General features: G+C 42.8%; 1 long non-coding RNA gene across 1 annotated transcript; it reads right to left on the reverse strand.

Annotated features, from left to right (window-relative positions):
* Positions 1–1,056: 1,056 nt before the first annotated feature.
* Positions 1,057–16,688, reverse strand: LOC120915146. Its single transcript, XR_005743845.1, has 3 exons — positions 16,653–16,688; positions 12,823–12,933; positions 1,057–1,591 (listed from the first exon to the last, which is right to left on the reverse strand). It is a non-coding gene; the product is annotated as an uncharacterized LOC120915146 (long non-coding RNA).
* Positions 16,689–26,991: the final 10,303 nt, after the last annotated feature.

Below are 26,991 nucleotides of genomic sequence, written 5' to 3' on the forward strand. Positions count from 1 at the left end.
GAGCTACTTACCTTGTCCCCTGGATCCTGCGATGTCTCCCCGATGTGTGTGCGAGCTCCTCCGCTCGATTCACACAGTGCCCGAGTGCCGACCTTCGTTCCCTGCGAGCGCTGCGACGCACGGGGATGGAGTTTGGCGCCAAATTCAAAAAAATAAATACACAGTATACATACAGTATACTGTAATCTTACAGATTACAGTACTGTATCAAATAAATACACATCCCCTTTGTCCCTAGTGGTCTGTGCAGTGCCCTGCATGTAGTTTTACAATATAAATACTTTTCTTTCTGCCTGGAAACTGGAGATTGTCCATAGCAACCAAAAAGTGTCCCTTTACGTCATAAGTGGTTTTAGACCAGCTAGAAAACAGCGATAATAAATTAGAATCACTTGCAGAATTAAGAGATAGTGATTTGTGGGGAAATTTGTCATCAAACACTGAAAGTAATGACAGCGACAATTCTGCAACAGAGCAAATTTCAGTGTTTTTGATTTGATTACATTATTTTTATTATTATTATATTATTATTTATTATAATTATTTGAAGTTATTTATTCTATTATAATTTATAATTTTGTGTTTCAAACGTTATCATACTTGGGATGTGTACTAGACTCTGATTTGGACAGATTTCAGTAAGTTATTACTAATGCCACATACACACGATCGGAATTTCCGATGGAAAAAGTCAGATGGACTTTTTTCATCGGGAATTCCGATCGTGTGTGGGCCCCATCGGACTTTTTTCCGTCAGTGTTTAGAAATTGAACATATTTTATTTTTCTCGGCTTGTCGTAGTGTTTTTTACATCACTGCGTTTTGGACGGTCGGATTTTGGTCTGACGGTGTGTATACAAGACAGCTTGAACGGAATTCCGACGAAAAATTCCATCGGATTTTAGGCCATCGGAAATTCCGATCGTGTGTACGGGGCATTAGAATTACAGGCCTACAATATAAAATGCCAAATTTCCATGCAAAACATTGTACCGCTTTGAGCATCAAAAATCTGACATAATCATATCGCCAGGGAGGTTAAACCTGTCAGAGTTCTCTGCAGGTTAGTTCTGTAGTCAGTGTCTTGTTGGTACCAAAACTTTTTCCTTCAGTCATTTTAGTGAAATTGTACATTACACAGTCACAGTGTATGTTCTATCTAGATCATTCTTCTTTGTTCTTACATTATTTCACTTCCTCTTAAAAGATCTAAAACTTGAAATGACGCAAAGGGGAAATCTAAAAGGAAAATCTCTAACATAATACTCCAATCACCTGGAGCAACATATCATGTTACTAAAATGCTATTCAGGGAAATATTCTGTATTATGTAGATCATATGACAAATACCTGATTAGATATTGTTGACTTTTCTGATACCCGTTCACCTATTTATACCTTAGGTCTTACTAGAGTGAATATCGCGGGTGTGACAGGTTTATTTACACTTTTCTATATCAACTGCTTTGCAGTTCTTAGGAGTCTTCATATATTCTGATCCTAGAACAGCTCAGTGCTGCCCTCTATGTGACTCTTCACAGACTGCAGTGCCTTCCTCTTCTGAACTTGTGCTGCAGCAAAGACAGGTGTCCTGGTGTGGAAAAAAATGGAAACAGTTAGGCTGTAATGACCAAAATGCTTTTACTGCAATGTCATGACCTAGCAACCTGGACAGTTTCCTACATTTTGTGTCAACAATTTTAAGGCTCCGTTCACACCTGTGCGTTCCAGATCGCTGCCGGAATCGCCGCGATACTGCACGATATTCCAGAATCTCATGGAACGTGTTTGCGGTGCCTTTATTTCTTAATAGCCCCCCAAAAGAGGGGCACTTTTGCCACGATTGTCGAGTGACAAATCGTGCTACAATCGTGGCACAAATCGTGTGTCAAGATTTGGTACATACAGCTTTTTTGGAGCATTTTTGGAGTGGAGGGAGGCACATTCAAATGAATGGTGCCGTTTTAAAAACGCTCAACCAAAAAAAAAGAAAAGAGCTGCGGCAGCTGTCGCTGCAGATTGATCAGGTGTGAATGGAGCCTTAAGGGTAGCGCAGCATTTGGTGTGCGGTGGGGTGACAGCAGTGCCAATGGGCTAATTGCGGCACATCGTGCAGTTAACTTTATTTTTGTATATTTTATTACATTTAAATTCACACAGTGAAGTTTCATTAAAGTGATACTAAACACACTCTTTAATTTACATTATTCCTTCTATTTCTGTGGATGCCACTGTAATTATTTTAATTAAAAAAATCTAAGTACCTTTTTCCTAATCGATATGTAGCTGTCACATGACCCAGATCTTTCCCAGCCTGTCTGCAGAGAAACATAAGCAGGAGGAGCTTTGAGTCCTCTGCTGCTGGCCACGTGTTAAAAAAAAAAAAAAACAGCCTTTAGAATACAGAGTAAAAATAAATAATATCAATTAACTGTTTTAAATCATCATCCAAATATATATTTGGAATGAATCTTTATTATTTTGTGGAAATAACATGGGCAGATCTCTGCCAGTCACAGGCTGTGTCACACCCCTCCCGCCTGTGTCGTAGAATAAGAGGGAAATGAAGCCTCCCCATCAACATTGTGTTTAGCTGGTTAATGGACATGGAGGAAAAGGGAGGGAGCGGACTGTCATTTATCGCTGTGTATACGCCTACATGTGTGACTCTATAGTCACATGGGCTGCTCAGATGCGATAGTGAGGAAATGCTCAGCATAGAAACTCACTGAAAAGTGAGCATGTGCAGAGTTGCCACCACGGCTCTGCAAAATCCCTAGCTGAATTGGCGACATTAACAGAAGGTGGAGCAGCAGGATCAACTATATTTTTTATAAATTTTTTGTAAAATACAGAAAACGAATCTCATAGTGACTGAGTATGAACAGCATGCAATACACCATTTATTGATAGTTTTATTGATGCAGGTTTAGTGACACTTTAAGTTCTATTGGCCACCGCATGGTACAAGGTGGTAGATTGCCTCACACCAGGGGCGGACTGACAACTCATGGGGCCCCTGGGCAATAGAAGATTATGGGGCCCCTCTGGCTTACAGATGACCACCACGCCAGGAGGTAGTGCAGAGGCGGGCAGCTAAAATCTTGGGATATTCACATTAAAAGCATGTCATTTTCGGACATATCAGGGACAGATCTAAAAAAAAACACAGATTTTTACATACTGTCCCTGGTTTTACTGAGCCTGGCAACCCGGATGGGGCCCCCTAGTGGCATGGGGCCCTCGGGCAGTGCCCGAGTGACTCAATGGTCAGTCCGCCCCTGCCTCACACTGCTCTGTGCTGAAAAAAGTACTGCCTGCCGTAGCTCTTTGCAGCGCACATCACTGCAACGCGGTGGTGTGAACCAGCCAGGTAGGAGACAAGGCATTTTGAAGTGGGGTTGCCACCCAAAGCAGTCCTACTGTACCTGGTGTGAATCTACCCTTTTGTTAGAAGAGAGATATGGAAGCTGCCAATGCCAAAGCAGGTTTAAAAAGAGACGTTTATTTCAACATGAATCTTCCTATTAGATTATATGTGCATTTAATGTGGTATTAAAATTAGTTTTTCCCGAAATCGGATAAAAATAACATAAATAATATAACTCACATGCAATTGATTTTTAATGATTGTTTTTTTAATCTTTAGAGCTTTTTTTTTCCAGTTGTCCTCTGGCTGTACTACTAAAAACCCTACTTTACCCTTTGGAGTCCTGTGTGAGTCTCCACAATTAGCAAGTTGGCGCTCTGTACTGCAACTTTGTGTTCAGTCGTTCAGAACACCGCACACACAGCCAGACTGTTAGGCTGCATTCACACCTGAGCGTAGCGTTTTTGGTTGTTTTTTCCGGCATTTTTTCCGGCGTTTTGTTGCGCGTATTTGCGCGTTTGAATACAGTGTCGTCCAATGTTTTTGTACTTCGACGTTTTTTATTTTAGCCAATAGGAAAAATGATCATCTTTTCATCACTTGTTGCTATGATTGTAGATTTTTTTTATCTTCTGCCTAGGTGGAATGTTCTATTGATTAAAGCGACAAAACGCCCGTAATAACGCTTGTTGTTGCGCTTAGACGCTTGAATCGAGCGTTTCCATTACTTTCTATGGGAAATACAAACGCCCAAACGGCCCAATTCGTGTGACAAAAAAGGGTCCGGAACTTGTTTGAGCTTCAGGCGTTCGGCGTCAGGCGTTTTGGAGTGGAGATGTGAACCATCTCCATAGAGAATAATGTATTTTTTCCCCTCTAGCGTTTTGGAGCGTCGCGCTTCAGGCGAAAAAACGCTCAGGTGTGAATGGGGCCTGAAAAAAGACTCCTCAAAAGTCCTGAGACTGCTGCTTGGCACTGCCATCTTGGATGTGATATCAGCAGCCCCAGAAGATTCAGAGCTGTCACCAAAGTTATATTGTATAATGTTTTTTTATGGAAAGCAAAAGGGTATTGAAAATACTTTTCTGTTCTTTTACCTGCAATTTTTATGTTGGTGACAGAGTCTCCTAAAATGGCAGTTTTAAGACTGTAATCCTGAGATTCACTTATCTACTACATGCTAAACAAATATTCAGAGTGATAACAAAGTCTGAAAGTTTCGATCTCATTTTCTTTCTCTAAGGCTGTTGCTTTATTTCCTCATTCTTACCAGAATTGCATAAGGTGAGGGGAAAATCGGTTCTCAAGTTGTTCTTCTGCACATTAAAGTGATACTAAAGGTTATTTTTTTTCATTAAAATAAAAAGATGTTATACTTGCCCTCTCTGTGCAATGATAGTGCACAACGTTGCCCCTTACCTCCTGTCATGCCAATGCTGTCCACACTTCTTTTCTTTGTGTGTGTCCTCAGCAAGCCAGGTTCTAAGGAGGCCGCCGTACATGTGTGTTCTGGAGCCGGGCTATGTGAGTCCCTAGACACGCATGGCACCAGTAAGCCATGCCCCTGCTCCTTCCCCACAGGAGTATGACTGACAGCAGCAGGAGCCTATGGCTACCATTGCTCTCAGTGTCTCCTGTAAGACCAGGAAATGGGAGGAGAGCAGTGCTGCTGCCTGGACAGCGCCAGAGCAGTGTGAGGAATCGGATAAGTGTTTAGGGATAGGGGTGGGTAGGATAGGTAGTGTGTTTTTTTTTTTTTTTACTTTAATGCCAAGAATGCATAAGGTAAAAAAAACACTTTCAGTTTAGAAACAAAGCTGAATTCCAGGGTTTGAATTTAAGCATACATTATATAAACATGGACAATCTTGGTTGAAGAGGAGAATCTCTGTAGTAGCTGCTTCTGCTACTGTAATCCTCACGGTCTTCTGCACCCTTTGCCAAGCAGCTGCCTGCACAGGGGTCACACGCTCGACAAGGGCACCATTCAATAAAAAACGTTCCCTGATTTGACAAGGTAGAGAGATGGGAAGGTGACATCACAAGTTCTCCCTTGCTTGTGTTGGTTTTCCCCAGGTACTCCACTTTCTTCCCACACCCAACGCTGGTTTTGAGCCAGGCCGTCTCATCTTTACATTACCTGATCTCACAGATGCCCTCTTGCTGAATGGCCCAAATTCCAACAGACGCACCCCAAAATATTTCCCCAAAAGAGTGGAGGCTCTCGCAGCTAGAGAATGGGATGTCCAACAAGCTTTATATAAATTACCCCCCAGAAAAAAATAGAAACGAAAGTAAGGACTTTTAAGGTACCACTTATATAAATTATCAAAAATATTGATATTTTATATAAGTTGTACCTTTAAAGGAGTTGTAAATAAAAAAAAATTATGCTGAAATGACTGTTTACAGGGTATAGAGACATAATAGGTAACTGATTCCTTTTAAAAATGATTAAAAATAGATAAAAATCAATCATATAATGTACCTGTAGTCTCTAGTTTCGTTTTTGCATGTTGTTTCCTGCCTCTCTGCTGTACAGAGCCACAGAGCCAATACAGGGCAGTGATGGTTTGGAAAACGAAACTGATTGGTGCTGTGGGGTTTTAGACACACAGTAATCACACCTCCTTGATTAGTGACCACAGAGAGAAATCTCCCAGCACTGTGGTTATCAGGAAACAGACAACCAGGAAGTGTGGAGTTTAGAGAAGAATTACAGCAACTTGAGAGCAAAAACAAACAATGAGGACATGAAAACAGCACTGCATTAAGGTAATGGAAGATATTCACCACTTAAGACCCGGACCAAAATGCTGCTAAAGGACCTGGCTAGGTTTTGCGATTCGGAACTGCGTCGCTTTAACAGACAATTGCGCGGTTGTGCGACGTGGCTCCTAAACAAAATTGGCGTCCTTTTTTTCCCACAAACAGAGCTTTCTTTTGGTGGTATTTGATCACCTCTGCGTTTTTTTTTTTTGCACTATAAACAAAAATAGAGCGACAATTTTGAAAAAAATGCAATATTTTTTACTTTTTGCTATAATAAATATCCCCCAAAAATATATTAAAAAAAAAAAAAAAAATTCCTCAGTTTAGGCCGATACGTATTCTTCTACCTATTTTTGGTTAAAAAAAAAAACGCAATAAGCGTTTATCGGTTGGTTTGCGCAAAATTAATAGTGTTTACAAAATAGGGGATAGTTTTATTGCATTTTTATAAAAAAAATGTTTTACTACTTATGGCGGCGATCAGCGATTTTTTTGCGCTGTAGGGGTTATGTGTGACCTCATGTGTGTTTACAACTGTAGGGGGGTGTGGCTGTAGGTGTGACGTAATCGATTATGTATCCCTATAAAAGGGAAGACGCCGCCACAGTGAAGAACGGGGAATGTTTACACACGGCTCTCCCCGTTCTTCATCTCCGGGGACCGATCGCGGGACTCCAGCGGCGATCGGGTCCACGGGTCCTGCGGTCCCGGTCACGGAGCTTCGGACCGGGTCGTGGGCGGGCGCCCGCCCGCGACCCATGGCTGGACAACAGCACAGCACGTACGGGTACGTGCATGTGCCCAGCCGTGCCATTCTGCCGACGTATATGTGCAGGAGGCGGTCCTTAAGTGGTTAAGATAAAAAAATAATTCCTTTACAAACCCTTTAAAGTCCTTACTTTAGTTTCTAGGGTTTTTGTTAGGCAATTTCTATTAGCAGATGTGGTACCAGACAGCAGTGGCAATTCCTCACATTTCTTTCTTATTATTCTAAGCTTATATAAATGTGATAGTCAGGTGTCATAGAATACATTAAGGTAAAAAAAATCTTTAGGTTTAAATAGCTCCAGGCACACTACTTTAGGCTATTAGCATTTTTTGAGCTTCAATGTCTAGGAGCAGAAAACAAATATTTTTTTCGAGTTTCCTGAGCATTTTTCTAGCAGAAACGCTGCTAAATGCTCCTAAACGCCACTAATAGCGTTTGTGAGTTTTTTCCCCCCTTTTACTACACAATTGCCAATAAAATGCTAGTGCTCCTAAATGCTCCTAAAACTCTACTATAAAAACCTATTACCATAATTTCTTTATCCAGTGATTTTTCCAGCATTTTTTTTTAACTTAACTGCTTAAGGAGCATGCTTCTTATCTGCCACTAGAGGGCATATTATTCCTGGATTTGACACCAGCAGTCATTTGTCCATGTTGGTTGGATGTCAACATCAAAATAAAGTGAGAAAAAAAACCCTATCAACACATTGATATAATCAACACAAATTAAATTCCATATGTCATTTTTTTCTAACATGGTTCTAGCTCTGATGGTGTGATATTGATAATGGATAAAGTGTGAAAATGCATTCAGTTTTATCTCTAGCTTATAATGTTTTATTTTCTCATAAACATAGCCAGGCAGATACGTTGATGTGTTTAAGATGTACAAATCTAACAAAAATTCCACATATACAAAATATTGTGTGAACTTCAGCACAAGCAATCAAAAGGCAACCTGTGCGCACAAACTAAATCTACATCTGGTCTATACAGTGGGGAAAATTATTATTTAATTCCCTGCAGAATTGGTAAGTTTGCCCACATACAAAGAAATGAAGGGTCTATAATTTGTATCATATGTCTATTTTAAATGATCCAGAAAAAAATCCAGAAAAATACACATGATATAAATGTTATAAATTGAGTTGCAATTCAGTAAGTAAAATAAGTATTGGGGGCCAGATTCACGTAGAGCGGGCGCAGCGTAACGTAACCGGTTTACGTTACACTGCCGCAATTTTTCCGATTTAGTGCCCGATCCACAAAGCACTTACCTGGAAATTTGCGGTGGTGTATCGTAAACAGGTCCGGCGCAAGGTGGCCCAATTCAAATGGGGCGGGTACCATTTAAATTAGGCGCGCTCCCGCGCCGGACGTACTGCGCATGCTCCCGTCGCAAATTTCCCGACGTGCTTTGCGCGAAATTACGACGCGCCAACGTTTTGTGAATCGCGACGTGAAAAAAGATTTACGCCGGGAAAAATAAAAGATTTAAAAAAAATTCAAAAGCGACGCGGGAAAGACAGGCATACTTTAACCACTTGCCGACCTCCTCATGTACATTTACGTCGGCAGAATGGCACGGACAGGCACAATCACGTACCTGTACGTGCCCTGCTTGATGTGGGTGGGGGGTCCGATCGGGACCCCCCCGGTACACGCGTAGGTCGGGTCCCCTCGGGGAGCGATCCGGGACGACGGCGCGGCTATTTGTTTATAGCCGCTCCGTCGCGATCGCTCCCCGGAGCTGAAGAACGGGGAGAGCCGTGTGTAAACACGGCTTCCCCGTGCTTCACTGTGGCGGCGCATCGATCGAGTGATCCCCTTTATAGGGGAGACTCGATCGATGATGTCAGTCCTACAGCCACACCCCCCTACACTAGTAAACACATACATAGTGAACACTAAATGTTACAGCACCCCCCTGTGGTTAACTCCCAAACTGCAACTGTCATTTTCACAATAAACAATGCAATTTAAATGCATTTTTTGCTGTGAAAATGACAATGGTCCCAAAAATGTGTCAAAATTGTCCGAAGTGTCCGCCATAATGTTGCAGTCACGAAAAAAATCGCTGATCGCCGCCATTAGTAGTAAAAAAAATAAAAAAAATAAAAATGCAAAAAAACTATCCCCTATTTTGTAAACGCTATCAATTTTGCGCAAACCAACCGATAAACGATTATTGCGATTTTTTTTACCAAAAATAGGTAGAAGAATACGTATCGGCCTTAAATGAGCAAAAAAAAAATTTTTTATATATGTTTTTGGGGGATATTTATCACAGCAAAAAGTTAAAAATATTGCATTTTTTTCAAAATTGTCGCTCTATTTTTGTTTATAGCGTAAAAAATAAAAACCGCAGAGGTGATCAAATACCACCAAAAGAAATTGCACGACCGCGCAATTGTCTGTTAAAGCGACGCAGTCCCGAACTGTAAAAACCCCTTGGGTCTTTAGCCAGCATATTGGTCCGGGGCTTAAGTGGTTAACATGGTGGATTACTTTTACACCATGTTAAAGGTGCCCTATCTTTGCGACGGAAATCTACCACTTGCGACGCCGTAACGAGGGGAAAAATCTTCGTGGATCGCCGTAACTCCTAATTTGCATACCCGACGCTGGTTTACGACGCAAACTCCCCCCAGCAGCGGCCGCAGTACTGCATCCTAAGATCCGACAGTGTAAAACAATTACACCTGTCGGATCTTATGGATGTCTATGCATAACTGATTCTATGAATCAGTCGCATAGATAGAGCCGTCGTATCTCTTTTGTGAATCTGGCCCTGGATTCCCAAGCAAAACATGACTTAGTACTTGGTGGAGAAACTCTTTTTGGCAAGCACAGACGTAAGACGTTTCTTGTAGTTGATTTCAAAAAGGAAGGGAATAGATGAGAGGCAAAAAAAGAGAAAAAAAGAAAGAAAAAGCGGGGAGAGCAAAAGGGGAAAAAGGAAGGGGAAATAAGAAAGAAGAAAAGGGGGAGGGGGGAGGGGGGGGGAAAGGGAGGAGGGGGGGAGGGGGGGGAGGAAGGGAAAAGGAAAAGAAAAAGAAGATTGAAAGAATGGGAGAAAACGTAAGGAAAGCACTCACATGGGCCACATCTGTAAAGTATTAAAGAAAAGAAACAATATCTAACGAGTGGACATTGATGGTCAGACTTTAAGGCCAAGGAAGTAGTTTAAAAAAGTTTTAATTGATAGCATATAAATACAAAAGCAGATACAGAAATAATACAGAAAATTGTTATAATTATTAGCCACTGTATATTCCTCAGAAGTCGCCAACGCACGTTTCGCCGTGGGGCTTCTTCAGGACGAAGACGAGGAATGCATGTTTAGCAGAAAAACAGATTTGTGTATGGCATATGGTCCTCAGTGGAAGTATCCATAGGGCATATATGATGCATAGTAAACGACAGCATTCGTCGAAAGTGCAATTTTGGCAGGAATTTTCAAGCGTAACAACAGGAATCTTTGGTGGGCCAATAGAGGTCAAAAGCAAAGGGTCCGCGGGTTGCAGGGCTAGAGAATCCCCAACAAGCTGCACAGCTCACAAAAGACTAATTGAAATGGTCTCAGGCTTGCTGGGACAGCAGATAGTGGTCAACATGTACAGCATGTGAATCCAAATATTCAGACCGGTAACGCCGCTGGTGAACATACACATAGAGCAGCGTAGTTAACGGGTATCTGTGTCCCAGGGTGTTGCCTCGTGTACACCCTGGGACACAGATACCCGTTAACTACGCTGCTCTATGTGTATGTTCACCAGCGGCGTTACCGGTCTGAATATTTGGATTCACATGCTGTACATGTTGACCACTATCTGCTGTCCCAGCAAGCCTGAGACCATTTCAATTAGTCTTTTGTGAGCTGTGCAGCTTGTTGGGGATTCTCTAGCCCTGCAACCCGCGGACCCTTTGCTTTTGACCTCTATTGGCCCACCAAAGATTCCTGTTGTTACGCTTGAAAATTCCTGCCAAAATTGCACTTTCGACGAATGCTGTCGTTTACTATGCATCATATATGCCCTATGGATACTTCCACTGAGGACCATATGCCATACACAAATCTGTTTTTCTGCTAAACATGCATTCCTCGTCTTCGTCCTGAAGAAGCCCCACGGCGAAACGTGCGTTGGCGACTTCTGAGGAATATACAGTGGCTAATAATTATAACAATTTTCTGTATTATTTCTGTATCTGCTTTTGTATTTATATGCTATCAATTAAAACTTTTTTAAACTACTTCCTTGGCCTTAAAGTCTGACCATCAATGTCCACTCGTTAGATATTGTTTCTTTTCTTTAGTTTCTTGTAGTTGGTGACCAGGTTTTGCACACATCTCAGGAGGGATTCTGCCCCACTCTTTTTTACAGATCTTCTCTAAATCCTTAACATTTCTTGGCTGTTTTCTGGATTGCTGGTTGATATTCTGTGTCTATCATTTCAAATGCACCTATGATAAAAATGTAAGTGGGCAAACCTACAAAATCTGCAGGGGATCAAATTATAATTTTTCCCACTGTAAGTAAATGTTTTTTAAAGCTAAACTCCAGGTTTGATCTCTATTGCATACTTGCAACCAATCCACCAGCTCCAGGTTGGTCCAATGTAAGTATGCATATCTTAAATGTACGAGGCCGCTGGGAAAACTGACAATTACTATAGTAGTCGGCACTACCGCAGTGATAGCACAGGGCCTGGAAGCAGGACTGTCTTAATGAGTGGGCACACCTGGGCACTGCCCAGGGGCCCCAACTGCATGGGGGGCCCCTACACTTTCCCCAAAGCAGCTGGTTCTTGATCCCACGCTGCCCTGAAATTTGGGGGCCCAATGGTGCTGGGGGGATATCTGGGGTGTAAAGGGATCAGAGTGCTGGGGAGGCATCAATCTAGCAGATTTATTATATGCACAGGACAGCTTTGTCAGTATGTAGTATTTTCCCCATTGTTTCTTTGCTGTACAGAATGATTGTTCATGTAGTTAATGCGGAGCTCCACCCAAAAGGTGGAAGGCACCCACTTGTCTGCCTCCTACCTATTTGATGTCTGTTTACCTGCGTTGCCTCCATTATAGGGACCCCAGAGCATTACTTTGCCCAGGGGCCCATGATGCTATTAAGACGGCCCTGCCTGGAAGATCATGGCTAAGTGGGTTCCTCCAAGCACGCTGACAACAGGGGGTTGCTTGCTCTGCACTGCTGCCATTCACAGATTTTTTTTTAATTAATACAAGGCATTCTCTGGTTGGACAAGGTGGAGATCATGAGGTCACCGTCCCTCCAGCAAGCTGGATCAATATATGAGTGCAAAAAGATTGCACCAGGAGAGAATCTGTGTATCTATAAACTCTTCTAATACTTATTCTAGCAATAACATGGTAAACGAAAGTTAGTGTAGCATTGTTTTGTTTTTTTTAGCTGTTAGAGAGTCACAACCGTCATGCTTGCAGTTCAGGTAGTGGAAAACAACAGGTCCTCTAAACTCAATAAATAACATAAAACATAAAAAAAATGCATTTCTCATTATGTATTTATTTGGTCATCAGCAGTATGAGGTTTTGGTGCGACCACAGACCCCTTATACCGCGTACACACAATCGGAATTTCAGATGGAAAAACTCAGACAGACCTTTTCAATCGGAAATTCCGACCGTGTGTATGCCCCATCAGAGAAATTGCATCAAAATTTCCGATAAATTCCATCGGAGTTTAAATATAGAACATGTTCTATTTTACTCCGACGGAATTCAGATGTGCTTTTGGCCTGGCAAAAGCCGGATCGTGTGTACGCGGCATTAGTTACCAGGCAGTTTAGAATGGACCCGAAAACAAAGAAATACAAGGATTTATATATTTATAATCAACCTTTTTATTTGATATTTAACACAATATACTAACCTAATTTTTCTTTTACTTGCAGGAAACTGTTTCAGCGCAAGAATAAACAAAGTAAGCAAATTTCCCCAATTTTCCAAATACAAGGGTGGTCCCAGAAATGATCAGCCTGACCTACAGTAGACATAAGTGTGTGTTAATTTTAGGATATAACCAGGCCCGTCGCTACAGGACAGGCAAAACAAACAATTGCTTGGAGCCCTGAGCTGGCCTGGGGCCCCCAACTTCCCCTTCCCAGGATGTAGCATGGCCGAGCTCCTCTTCCTTCCACCTGGAGTCCTGTCAGTCCGGCCGGGTACCGCGCGTGGTACAGGAGATTTTGTTTCCTGTTCCCGGCCGGACTGACAGGAAGTGCACACTGAGTGCTCACAGGAAACTGAATCTCCTGTACCACGCACGGTACCCGGCCCGGGCACTATCTGATAGGGGACTGGGGAAGAGGAGCTCGACCACGCTACAGGGGCAGCCTACAGGGAAGAAGGGGAGGTAAGAATAGAAAAAAAAAATTGTGTACCGTTAACGTAGGCTTTGCATGCGGGGGGGTGCTTGGGGGGGCCCCCATTTTGCTTGGGGCCCCCAAATTCCTTCAAACGGCCCTGGATATAACACTGCGTGTCTAGAAATGCCAAGAGACAAGCTGTAAACTTATTGGTCATGCTAAGTAACTTTACAATTATCCAAAAATTAACAAATAACACTGAGGCCGTGTACACACGGTCGGTCAAAACTGATGAGAATAGACCGAAGTTCCGTTTCATCGGTCCAAACCGACCGTGTGTACGGCTTATCGGTCTGTTGTCCTTTGGACCAAAATTTTAAAACTTGCTTTAAAATCGAACCGATGGACCGCTGACCGATCGGTCCAAACCGATGGTTAGTACACAAAAGCATTGGTTCAAAACCCGCGCATGCTCAGAATCAAGTCGACGCATGCTTGGAAGCATTGAACTTCGTTTTTTTTCAGCACGTTGTGTGTTTTACGTCACCGTGTTCTGACTCGATTGGATTTTGAACTGATGGTGTTTTCACACATCAGACGATCAGGCCACTTCAGCGGTGAACCGATGAAAACGGTCCGTCGGACCATTCTCATCGGATGAACCGGTCATGTGTACGCGGCCTAACATCCTATAGGTATAGAAATTTAGAACAACAAAACGGAAGAGATACTGGACTTTATAGGTACTTGGTAAATAGATTTTTGATAGGTCTTATTTACTAAACACCTATAAAGTCCTGCATCTCTTCCGTTTTGTTGTTCTATGTTACTTTAATATAGAGGCAATCCCGAGCAGCAGGCAGAAGCAAACAATAAACAGAGTTTAGAAAGATGAATAATCAGTAAAGCATAGGCAGTAGAGATAGGCTCGGACCTGTTCGGGATCCTAGTCCCAACCCACCTGCCTGATCCCGCCAGGAAGCCGACACTGCACATCGCTAATCACAGGCAGTGAGACATTTCCCAGTCTGTGCAGCTGCGGCAGGGGAAATGTCTTACTGCCTGTGATTAGCGGTGTGCAGTGTCGGCTTCCTGGCGGGATCTGGGAGGTGGGTTGGGACTAGAATGCCGAACACACCCGAGCCCGTCTCTAATAGGCTGACCACAGCTTAGCAAACCCTAAATTTAAATAGAAGAAATACAATTATAAAGACCCTGCTATGGTGTGGGTAGGCTGCTTGCAAAAACTGGATTGATATACAGATCCCAAACAAATATTGTATAAAAAAGTGAATATTTGCAGCATCTAAACAAAAAAATGACATACAGTGCAAATAAGAATAAAACTAAAGGTGTATCAAAAGATTCACAAGTGTGTATATAAGTGATACCCAAGAGGTGATTGAGTGTTAAAAATCTGTTCTGAATCAAAAGTATCAATATCTTCACAGCACAATTTTTGTCAGGTTCACATCTGAGCGGGTGCAGCAAGGCATGAAATTGCACACCTTCCTGCACCCGCAGAGAAAAACGCGCTGCTTCTGAGGCCGCGTACACACGACCGGTTCATCCGATAAGAATGGTCCGACGGACCGTTTTCATCGGTTCACCGCTGAATTGGCCTGATGGTCTGATGTGTGTACACACCATCAGTTCGATATCCGATCGGGTCAGAACGCGGTGACGTAAAACACACGACGTGCTGAAAAAAACAAAGTTCAATGCTTCCAAGCATGCGTCGACTTGATTCTGAGCATGCGCGGGTTTTGAACCGATGCTCTTGTGTACTAACCATCAGTTTGGACCGATCGGGCAGCGGTCCATCGGTTCGATTTTGAAGCATGTTTTAAAATTTTGGACCGAAGGAAAACAGACCGATGGGCTATACACACGGTCGGTTTAGACCAATGAAACTGAACCTCGGTCCATTCTCATCGGTTTTGTCCGACCGTGTGTACGCGCCCTTAGGTGATGAATGGGGTGGCATTGATCCTAATAACAACACACCACACTGGAAACTGCAGCATGGTTTCCAGTACTGGTACTGCAACTGCATTTTTTGAAAAGGTGCAAGGACCTTTTCCCTGCGTTTTCAGGAGGTACAGCAGCCCATTCAAATAAATGGGCTGCTGTCTCCGAGCATACACAGCAGCCAGAAACTGCATAGATGTGAACCAGGCCTAAATAAAGTTCATACTTGCAGAAAATGAATCCCCCACCATGAAATCCAGATTGATATTAAATCTTCCAGTGTGAGAGCACCACCACCTAGTGCAATGAACACTTCCCATAATGCAATGCCACCCTCAGCGTAGCAAACAAAGCGGGGGTTATTTACGAAAGGCGAATCTGCAAAGTGCACTTGAAATTGCACTGAATATGCAATTGGAAGTGCAGTCGCTGTAGATCAGAGGGGGACATGCAAAAAAAATAAAAAACATGATTGGATAATAAAATCAGCAGAGCTTCCCCTTATTATCTACCCCTCAGATCCGACAGGTGTAATAGTTTTACACTGTCGGATCTTAGGATGCAGTACCGCGGCCGCCGCTGGGGGGAGTTTGCGTCGTAAACCAGCGTCGGGTATGCAAATTAGGAGTTACGGCCGATCCACAACGGTTTTTCGCGTTCGCTACGTCGCCGCTAGTATAGTTTCCCGTCGCTAAGTTACACTTTTTTTTTTGGTGCCTTAACTTTTGTCATTGCTGTCTAAAGTATGGTCGTCGTTCCCGCGTCGAAATTTAAAAATCAACGTCGTTTGCGTAAGCCGTCCGGGAATACGGAAGTACGCTACGCGCGTCGCCGTTCATAAAAATGACGTCACGGCGCGCAAAGCACGGCGGGAGTTAGGAAACGGAGCATGCGCAGTAGGTCCGGCACGGGAGCGCGCCTAATTTAAATGGCACATGCCCATTTGAATTGGCCCGCCTTGCGCCGGAGGCCGCGGGCGTAGGTTTTCATCGCAAGTGCTTGGTGAATCAGGCACTTGCGATGAAAAATTGCGGCGGTGTAACTTATCTAGGATAAGTTACGCCGCCGCGATTCTTCGTGAATCTGGCCCATTGCCACTGCCAACAGGATCATGCAGCGAGATGACGTCGTACTCTGCCCCGGAGTGGACTTATCTAAAAATGAATACTTTTGATTCAGAACTGATTTTATTACATGTATTCACCATGGTTGTGTAACACATATATACACACATTTGTAAGTGTTTTGATATACCTCTATTTAAATTTGTATTCTTATTTGCACTGTATGTCATTTTATTTAGGTGCTGCAAATATTCAATTTTATATGACTTCAAATAAAGCAGAGCTCCGCCGTAAAAAAATATTAAAAGCCAGCAGCTACAAATACTGAAGCTGCTGACTTTTAATAAATGGACACTTACCTGTCCTGGAGTCCAGCGACGTTGGCAGCAGAAGACGAGCACTCGCTCGTCTCTCTGCTTCCCCCACCGCCATCCGCGGTGAGGGAATCAGGAAGTGAAGCGTTGTGGCTTCACTGCCCGATTCCCTACTGCACATGCGCAAGACGCACTGCGCCGTCCTCGCTGGTCCCCGTTGTGTTCTGGGAGCCGTGTGTTTCCCAGAACACAATGGGGGGGGGGGGGGGAGTGATGCACTACCCGCAGGTCCCCGCAGACTGTGTTCCCGGAAGTGGGTGCAAATACCTGTCTTAGACAGGTATCTGCACCCCCCTCCCCCTGAAAGCTGCCAAATTTGACACTGAAGGGGTGGGGGGGTTCCGATGAGTGGAAGTTCCACTTTAGGGTGGAGCTCCGCTTTAAATAAACCCACCTGCTTAGGTAGGATGGCTACATTAGGAAATAAGAGTTGGCAGTACAGCTATAAAAAATGGGGACCTTTAGAGGAATTATGTAGGAAAAAAATACATATTTTTCATGGCCCATCCCTTTGTAGTTAGGCTGAGAACTTTTGGGACAACCTGTAAAAATATTTATAATCTCACTATGTAGGTATGTGCAATTTCGTAGGGCCGAATTGCATTCTTTTATTTCCTTCTATGTTACTGTAAGTATATAAAGGAATGTTGTTAGTCAAGTTATTTTTGTATTTCTAACAGTGTGTTGCAATGTGTTGCTGGCACACAATTTAGTATAATAATACAGAATCTTACTTCTGTTTTAATTGCTTTGCTCTTTCAACAGAAAATGGGAATAAAAAGTTTCATTGCTATATCAATTGCCACCTGCATTACCAATAGATGAGTAAAAAAAATATTAGCATAGCAAAAAATATAAATATCTTTTGGATTTATTTATTAAAATTTTTCATCTTCTAGGTTTAAATAAGAAGACGTCTAAGCACACCAGTTCAAAGGTAAGTAATTACTAATGATTGAATTATAGTTGGATGCTAGATTTGTAAGCAGAATAAATGAGGCTTTTTGCTTTGTAATGTACATGAGTGGTATCGCTATTTATGTGCGAGTGTTTCGCAATATTATTTAAAAAAAATCCTGACTTGGTTTGCGAGTGACTCGCAAAACAAGCAGGATTCAAGCCTATGCAGTGGCCAGAGGTGCAGGGGCGCCGGTGACACTCGGAGCCGCTTGGATACATTCAGTTCCCGAGTGTTTACAAGGCTTTCTGAGTGCATCAGAGTGGCTCCGAGTGTTTCCGAGTCTCTCCAGCGCCCCCCACCTCTGGCCACATGCGGTACTGCACACAATAGAAGTCAATGTGGCATGAATTATCTTCATTTTTCATTGACTTCTATGGGGAAACTCGCTTTGATATGAGAGTGCTTTGGATTACAAGCATTCTCCTGTAACGGATTATTCAATTATCCAAGGTTCCACTGTATATTCAAATCTTAAAGTGTAAGTCCAGGCTAAAACCTAACTAACTCTAAACCTGCTCTCTGTCACATTCTAAACCTATTCTATTGAACCCTGTAAAGCAAAAATCGCTGTACTTACCTATTCTGCAGCCAATCCAGTCTAGTTTCCAGCGGCGGAAGCTGTGTGCATGAGAGGACCGACAACAGCTGTGAAATGGCTGGGAAGTGACGTCACCCATAGTCTTACTGTACTATGGGAATTCTGTTGTCGGCTGCTTCTCCTGCACCCACCTCCAAACTGAAGCCGCTGCTGACAGCTGATGCTGGGACCAGACCACATCGGCTGAACAATAAGTAAATACAGTGATTAGATAGATTAGGTTTAGAATGTGGCAGAGAACATTAGTTAAGTTTTGTCTGAACTTTTACTTTAAAGCGGAGTTCCACCCAAAAATGGAACTTCCGCTTATCCCACTCCTCACCCCCTTACATGCCACATTTGGCATGTAATTTTTTTGGGGGGGGGAGTGGGGGCTTCAGGAGAAGGGGACTTCCTGTCCCACTTCCTCCTTCCGCCGAGGGGCTGCAAAGGCGATTAAGCTTAATCGCCTTTTGGCAGCCCCTCCCTGTAGGCGATCGCCTCGGATACGTGCCAGGTCCTAGGCGATCGCCTGTCCAATCAAACAGCGCAGCGCCGGGCCGCACGCGTATGCGCAGTGGGTGCCCGGCCGTGAAGCCGAAAGCTGTCACAGCCGGGTGCCCACAGTGACAATGAAGACGCCGGTCGCTGGAACGCTGGAGCAGGTAAGTGTCTGTTTATTAAAAGCCAGCAGCTACACTTTTTGTAGCTGCTGACTTTTAATAAACATAAATATTGGCTGAAACTCCCCTTTAAGGGTCCCTTCAAACCTGTGTACACTGGTGCATTGTGTTACACATGTTGCACATTAACATGCTTTATGTCATTTGCAGTAGAGCAACCCATTCATTTCAATAGGCAGTTAATGCACCAGAATAGATTAAAAAGAAAAACCTCCCTGCAAACCACTAAGCACAATATATATACACATATATATACTGTGTGTGTGTGTGTGTGTGTAAATATATATCTATCAGGGAAAATAAGTATTGAACATGTCACCATTTTTCTAGGTAAATCTATTTCTAAAGGTGCTATTGACATTAAATTTTTACCGCATGTCGGGAACAACTCATGCAATCCATACATACGAAGAAATCAAAACGTTCAGAAATTAGGTAATGTCTAATAAAATGGAATGACACAGGGAAAAGTATTGAACACATGAAGAAATAGAGGTGCAAAAAGGCATGGAAAGCCAAGACACCGGCTGAAATCTATCAGTAATTTGAATGCAATCCTGCCCCTTGTCAGTACAAATTAATATCACACAAGAAACATCTCATGATGGGTAAAAGCAAAGAGCTCTCTCAAGACCTTCCCAATCTTATTGTTGCAAAACATTCTGATGGCATTGGTTACATTAGGATTTCTAAACTTCTGAATGTTCCAGTGAGCACTGTTGGGGTCATAATAAGGAAGCGCAAAAAAATTATTTCACCTGAAACCGGCCACGACTAGGTGCTCCTTACAAGATTTCTTGCAGAGGAGTGAAAAGCGTTATCAGAAGAGTTGCCCAAGAGCCAAGGACCACTTGTGGAGAGCTTCAAAAGACCTGAAATTAGCAGGTACAATTGTTTCACAGAAAACAATAAGTAATGCACTTATCCGCCATGGCCTGTATGCACGCTCACCAGGCAAGACTCCCTTGCTGAGGAAAAAACATGTTGAAGCTCATTTAAAGTTTGCGGCACAACACTTAGACAAGCCTGTGAAATACTGGGAGAATATATTTTGATCAGATGAGACCAAAATTGAACTCCTTGGGTGCCATAATACACACCATGTTGGGAGGTAAAATGGCACTGCACATCACCCCAAAAACACCATATTAACAGTGAAGTTTAGAGGTGGGAACATCAGAGTAAAGATCAGAGTTCATAGAAGAGGCCCACGGTACCTACATGATTTGGAGACTGTTTGTGGGGAGGAATGGGTCAAAATCACACCTGAGCAACGCATGCGACTAGTTTCTCCATACAGGAGGCGTCTTAAAGCTGTCATTGCCAACAAAGGGTTTTGTACGAAGTATTAAATACATTACGGTTAGCGTGTTCAATACCTTTTCCCTGTGTCATTCCATTTTATTACACATAACTTCATTTCTGAACTTATTTGTTTTGGTTTCTTTGTATGTATTGTAAGATTGGGGTGATTAGACTTCAGCGGTAGGTGCGTTTTCCAGTGAGTATGCCAGTCCAGAACTGGGTTTTTAAGGGCCTGGTAGCCCACTTTTATTTAAAAGTACAAAAGTTCACAAATACAACAGTATTTCTGCATCTTGCATAACCAACCGTTTAGCCTCCTGGCTTCCATACTTGCCATCCGGCTGTATTCAGGCCTTTAGCCTAGGCCTAAGTTCTGTTCCTCAGAACAAACAGTTTTCTAGGGATAAGCTCAAACCTAGCTTTCTCCTGATAAGCGTCTTGCTGCTCAATCATCAAACGACATCTGCCTCCTGCAGACATGCATGCTCTAGCTGCCCCTATGCAGCATCTTTGACTCCTCTCAGAGGGATTGGGAATCCATCTGATTCCCAGGAACAGACTTCCTGTCTGTTGGGTGGGGCTATGAGCCATGTCAGATCAGAACTAAAAAGCCCAAGACACAGCTGTGCAATTAATGTGTCTTTCTCTCCAAAATCTGACGTAAACCAGCAATCTTTCACATAGCACAGAGTCCCACCATCACCGTATGGATTGCATGGGATGTTACCGACCTGTGTTGAAAATTTCATGTCAATGGCACGTTTAGAAATAGATTTACCTAGAAAAATGGTGACGTGTTTAATACTTATTTTACCCGCTGTGTGTATGTGAGATATATCTCTGTATATATAAATATTCTTATTCCCTCCTGTACATCTGCCTTATTACAGGATGCATAGATGTAGAGCAGGGATAGCTACCATTGCATCATAGGAGCTGAGATTATTTCTTTACTGGTGTAAATATGTTTTACAGTGTGGGGAGCTTCACACAAATTAGAGGTAAAGGGACACTGTAAGAAGTAATCCAGGTCATGATTCTAGGTGGGATGTGGGAGTATAGAAAAATCGAAGAAGTGGGCTAAAAGACTCTCCGCTGTGTCATTATTAAATCAGACATGAGCAGTAGAATAGACAAGCGAGGCCTTGCATGCCCATAATGTGGTAAAGATAGAAGAGGACTCTTTTGACACATGCTATAGCATGGGTCTGGGAGGGTAATGAAGTACAGAGCAATACGGCGCATATCCATGTCCCTAGATTTCAGGCATTATTTCCCTTGTGCCTTTATTTTGATTGGATAGAGGACACAGAAAGAGAAGCCCTAGTGGCTGGCACTGCTGTATTAATACCACAGCCAACCACAATATTGTGAAGAGAGCTGTAATTTCTTCAGAAATGTTTAATCCAAACTGATTTATAAAATAAAACAAAACACACTCTTGAAGAGTCAAAAAGGAAAAAAATTAAGTGGATGTAAACCTGAATCATAAAATTTGACCTGGGTACATATATACTCAGTGTTTACTTATCTCTCTCCAAAGCCCTGAGTCCCGTGTATTCCTGCTGCTTCGTTCCTCTGTTATCAGCATGATAAAAGATAAAAGCAGCTGGAAATTTGTGTCATGCAGGAAACTTCGAGACAGATAAGCAGAGAGTCTGGATCACAGAGTCTGGATCTGCCAGGTGCCAGGATTGACACCCGGCTCAGCCTCTCAGCGAGCCGCTGAGAGCCTGAGCCGGGCCGCCCCTCCACAGCCCAGCGCTCCAGTGAGCGAGAAGACTAGACTAACTGCTCACAGAAAACCGAGTGATCAGCGGTGTTCGGTGGGTCGGTTCTCAGTGTTAGTTGCCGGGGGACAGATGCAGCATTGGACCGATGCAACATCCACCTAGGTAAGTATGAATAAAAAAAAAAAAATTCTGTTACTTCCGCCGCAAGTATTTGAGGCAAGTGGGTAATTCACAAAACACTTACCTCAAAACTTGCGGCGGCGTATCGTAAATCCCCCGGCGGAATTCAAATTCCGTGGCTAGGGGGAGTGAACTATTCAAATCAGGCGCGTCCCCGCGCCGTTCGAATAGCGCATGCGCCGTCCGGAAATTTTCCCGGCGTGCATTGCTCCCAATGACGTCGCTAGGACGTCATTGGTTTCGGCGTGAGCGTAACTTGCGTCCAGCGGGTTTGTGAATCGACGTACGCAAACGACGTAAAATTTCTAAATTCGACGCGGGAACGACGGCCATACTTAACATTGGCTGCGCCTCATAGAAGCAGGGGTAACTATACGCCGGGAAAACCCTTACGTAAACGGCATAAAGTGACTGCGTCGGGCCCGCGTACATTCGTATCTCGCTGATTTACATATTCTCAAAGTAAATCAGCGAAAACGCCCCCAGTGGCCATTTTAAAAATGCAGTTAAGATCCGACGCTGTAACACAGATCTTAGGCATATCTATGCGTAACTGATTCTATGAATCAGTCGCATAGATACGACCGACGCAAGTCTGAGATACGACGGTGTATCCGGAGATACACCGTCGTATCTCTATGTGAATCTGGCCCCCAATATTAAAATGGAAGTGTTGGTTGCAATATATACCAACTGGATGTCAACTGCTGCAACATGAACACATCTATTCTAACACTCATTGCTTTTGTCTCGCAGACGCCTCCTCCAACAGCTCCAATGTATGACACGGTCGCCAACGACATCCCTGTTTATTCTGTTGTGGACAAATCACGAAAAAACCATCCCAAGGTGGAAGAGAATGTGCAGTATGCAGAAATAGAGGTCATACGGCGACCAACCAAACGATCCCAAAAGAAGCCAGCCATCTTACCAAAGCCTGTAGAGTCTACAGAGTATGCCACCATAAACTTTCATCTACAGAATGACCCTGCCAAACCGTTAAAGCCTCCTCCAGGGAACACCTCTACTACTTACGTCAATACAGCTACTGAATTAAAGTCGCCGCGGAAATACAACTCTGGTAATGGTACTCTGGTGTAACATATACACTTTTCTGCAAAGGGAACTCCTGGTACAGAGTCATTGGTGTGTTTAAACATCAAACGCTGAGACTGTCCTACTATATAGCTCTGTCTACATTGTCAATTAGCTGAGGGTTGCACAATTAACACCGTGGAGGTTGGCTGTCTGCCATTTTGTCTTCTCTAAACACCTAACATGAAATAGACATTTGAAACATAATGAACGACACTTCTTTGTCTTCTTTTCCACATTGATAAAAATACACCTGGATGCTGCAACTGAAGAATGTTTCTGGTGGTGTGAGGATTGCTAGCTGGTCTTGTGTGTTGTATCTCTTATCCATTTCAGTTTAAGTCCAACTTCAGACAATTATTTTTTCTTATAGAATAAAAAATATTAAAGTGGATGTAAACCCGAAACGTATTTTAAATTTTTTTGCTGTCACAATGTAGAGTATAAGATTGCCTATCATCTGTGCCCATTCTTACCACAAAGAGTTAATCCAGCTCTGAGCAATCCTCTTTTATTGTTCAGTGACATAAACCTTGACAAACAGGAGAAAAACGTTGTCAAATTCTCCCCCTTGGTGTGAGTGACAGGTTATTTACATTTTTAATGCACTAGCCTGAAACCCTTATCTGAAGTCATGTCGTTACTTTTCTGGATTTTGACTGGGTGTTAGTGAATTCATAGCAGAATTTAGTGTAAGGAATACACAGGAGAAAATGCATGTTGACAAGGGGACTGTAGAGGTAGGCGGGGAGTCTGACATCACGACTCCACCCACCGAGCTCCAGACAACAGACCCACCCACAGAATCTGCAGTTTTTCAGTTCTTATAACAGACAGAGGGGAGACATTTGACAGGTGAGGATACATGCAGGAGGCATGTATAACTTTATAGATCAGCACTATGGCAGTAGTTTAGAAAGGATGAGAGTGGCTTTACATCCACTTTAAGGTGGTTATTTCTTTTTGTGATGCCATTGGCCAGATTTCCCCTGACTTCCTGCCCCTGTTATACCTGAACAAGAAATGGGGGGGGGGGGGGGGTTGTCAGGAAAGCAAGCATAGCAATAAAAACATTATTATGAGTTCTAACCATTGCCAACTGTACTAAAAAAAAAAAAAATTGTTTTTTATGTGTTCCCATTGGAGATTTCCCATCACTTCCTGTCTTGTTTTTACCTTGTCATGTTAAAGCAGTATAGATGTTTTTTTTTTCTGCTGACCAGCTGGAAAAGTGTGCTGGGGGAATTTATGTATTGCTATGAATATTATTCTGCCTATGTTCACTTCTATCTTGTTGTACTAGTTACAAATGAATATGTGAGGCTGCCATTGTTGCTATGTTAAGCCTGGCTCAAGCTTAGCTTGCATACACACGGTCACACAAAAGTTCTCTGAACTTTCGAGCATTGAGAAGGCGGTGACGTACAACACTACGACGAGGCAAGAAAAGTAAATTCAATGCTTCCGAGAATGCGTCAAATTGTTTCCGAGCATGCATGGTTTTTTTTCCGTCGGATCTCCATACAGACGAACGGATTTTCCGACAGGAATTTTTTCCGTCTGAAAAATTCAGAACCAGCTCTCTATCTAAGTCCGTCGGAAATTCAGACTTTTTCCATCGTAAAATCCGATTGTGTGTACGCGGCATAAAACTAAAAGCGGTTCCTATTGATAAAATTTGCTTTGTATTCTCCAAACAGTGAGTCCCTTGTGGGACAAACATGTACATGTTATCACTCTCATTTGGACACTGATGAGAATTTGGGCTGGTGTCACATGTAAAGGTTGATATGTTTTCTTATCCACAATGTTTGATGCTTCACATGTCAGACAGCTCATTATAATGCTGAATATAATGTGTATTGCTATGTTACAGTAATGACTTGCTTCACTCTATATCTACATGGTATATAAGTTTCTTGATTTCATTACATATCATTTGAATCTGAAGCACTTGTATTTATACAATTTTGTGAAAGAGTTTCTGCACACAGCTAAATATATCTTTCTTCGGTACAAATGCATATTAAAATACCTTCATTATTTTTTTCTATTTCAAAAATGACTTTTCTTAGCAGTGCCTGTATATGTTTTTCTATAACACATTTCCTATATTTCCCACCATGTTCCACTCAGTGTTAAATTCGTCTACATACATATTTTTGTCAGCTATATGTTTTCAATGATGAAAACGAAAGAAAATTCAATTAGAATTAAGTCAATTGACGAAAACTATGATTAAAATCAATTACAGTTTTCATTTAGTCAACTAAAATCAAATTAATTTAGTTAAATTGTCATTTAAGCATTTCTCTAGAATTTCCAAACTCATTATATACTCCTAAAGTAAAAATCTAATAACATGTTATTACTTATAGTATTAGAGCTGGTTCACACTGGGGCGACCTGGGATCCGACTTGAAGTTGCCCCAAGTCGTCCCAAGTCGTGTGGTTGAGAAAATCAATGGAAGTGAATGGAGCCTTCTTAATACACACTACTGAAGTCGCTCCGACTTCAGAAAAGGTTCCTGTACTACTTCAATCCGACTTCTAGGCAACTTGTACCCATTGATTTCAATGGAAGTTGCCTCAGAAGTCTGATCACTGTCTTAAAGCGGGGGTTCACCCGAAAAAACACATTTTTAACATTAGATTGAGGCTAATTGTGGGAAGCACAATCGGGTGTTTTTTTTTTTAAATCAATGCAGTACATACCGTTTTAGAGATAAATGTTCTCCGCGGCTTTTGTGCTTCCCACAATTAGCCTCAATCTAATGTTAAAGCGGGGGCTCACCCGAATTTTTTTTTTTTTAACTGAAGCAACAATACAGGAAGATAACATACATTTCTCAGGCAAACCCCTCCCTCCCCCCCCTCCTACAGAGCTGATTGTTGTTTGATTGGCCACTGGAAAGCCTCCTGTCCTGGAGGCGACTTGAAGTTGCCTTGTAAGTTGCCTGATGATTCATACTCAAGTCGTGTCCAAGTTGCCTCCCAAAGTCGTGCTGGAAGTCGTGTTGCCCCTGTGTGAACCGGCTCTTAAGGTTTGAACATGCACTACAGACACAGATTTAGTCACTGTGATATATATCGTCTTTATAAATAAAACCATAAACAAACAAAAATATTGCTTTTTTAAAAACAGATGTGCAACTTCATTTTATATATATATATATATATAAATATATATATATATATATATATATATATATATATATATATATATACTGTAAACTCTATTGGCTGTAATGCCAGGCTGCAAGTGGGGATAGGGAAGTAAATGGCAGTGAGGGTGTGCACAGGGCAGGGTACATTATACATTATGGATGGGGAGGTGACCTGCAAGTGGGGATAGGGAAGTAAATGGGAGTGAGGGTGTGCACAGGGCAGGGTACATTATACGTGGGTACCTTCCGGAGCATGATGGGACGGTGATGCCTATATAAATGGGATGCAAGGCGCGCTTCCATCATTGCAGTGAGAAGAGGCGTCGTGCCAACATCGGAAGAAGGGAGAAGAAGAGAAGATGACGTCACAGAAGACCGCGCTGGCTGCCTGCTAGTAATTGAGCTAACACACGAAGATAGCAGGCAGCCAGCGCTGAAGGAGAAGAACCGGGGTGCGCCGAGTCAACAGCGGAGAGCGGCGAAGATAGAAGAAGACCCCCGGAGAGCGGAGAAGACCCCCCCGGAGAGCGGAGAAGACCCCCGGAGAGCGGAGAAGACCCCCGGAGAGTGGAAGAAGAAGCCCCCCTGGTATTAGAGCTAAAGAAGACAGGGGGGGCCTCCGG

The sequence above is a fragment of the Rana temporaria genome, chromosome 10, assembly GCF_905171775.1.
Source record: "Rana temporaria chromosome 10, aRanTem1.1, whole genome shotgun sequence".
NCBI classification, from domain to species: Eukaryota; Metazoa; Chordata; class Amphibia; order Anura; family Ranidae; genus Rana; species Rana temporaria.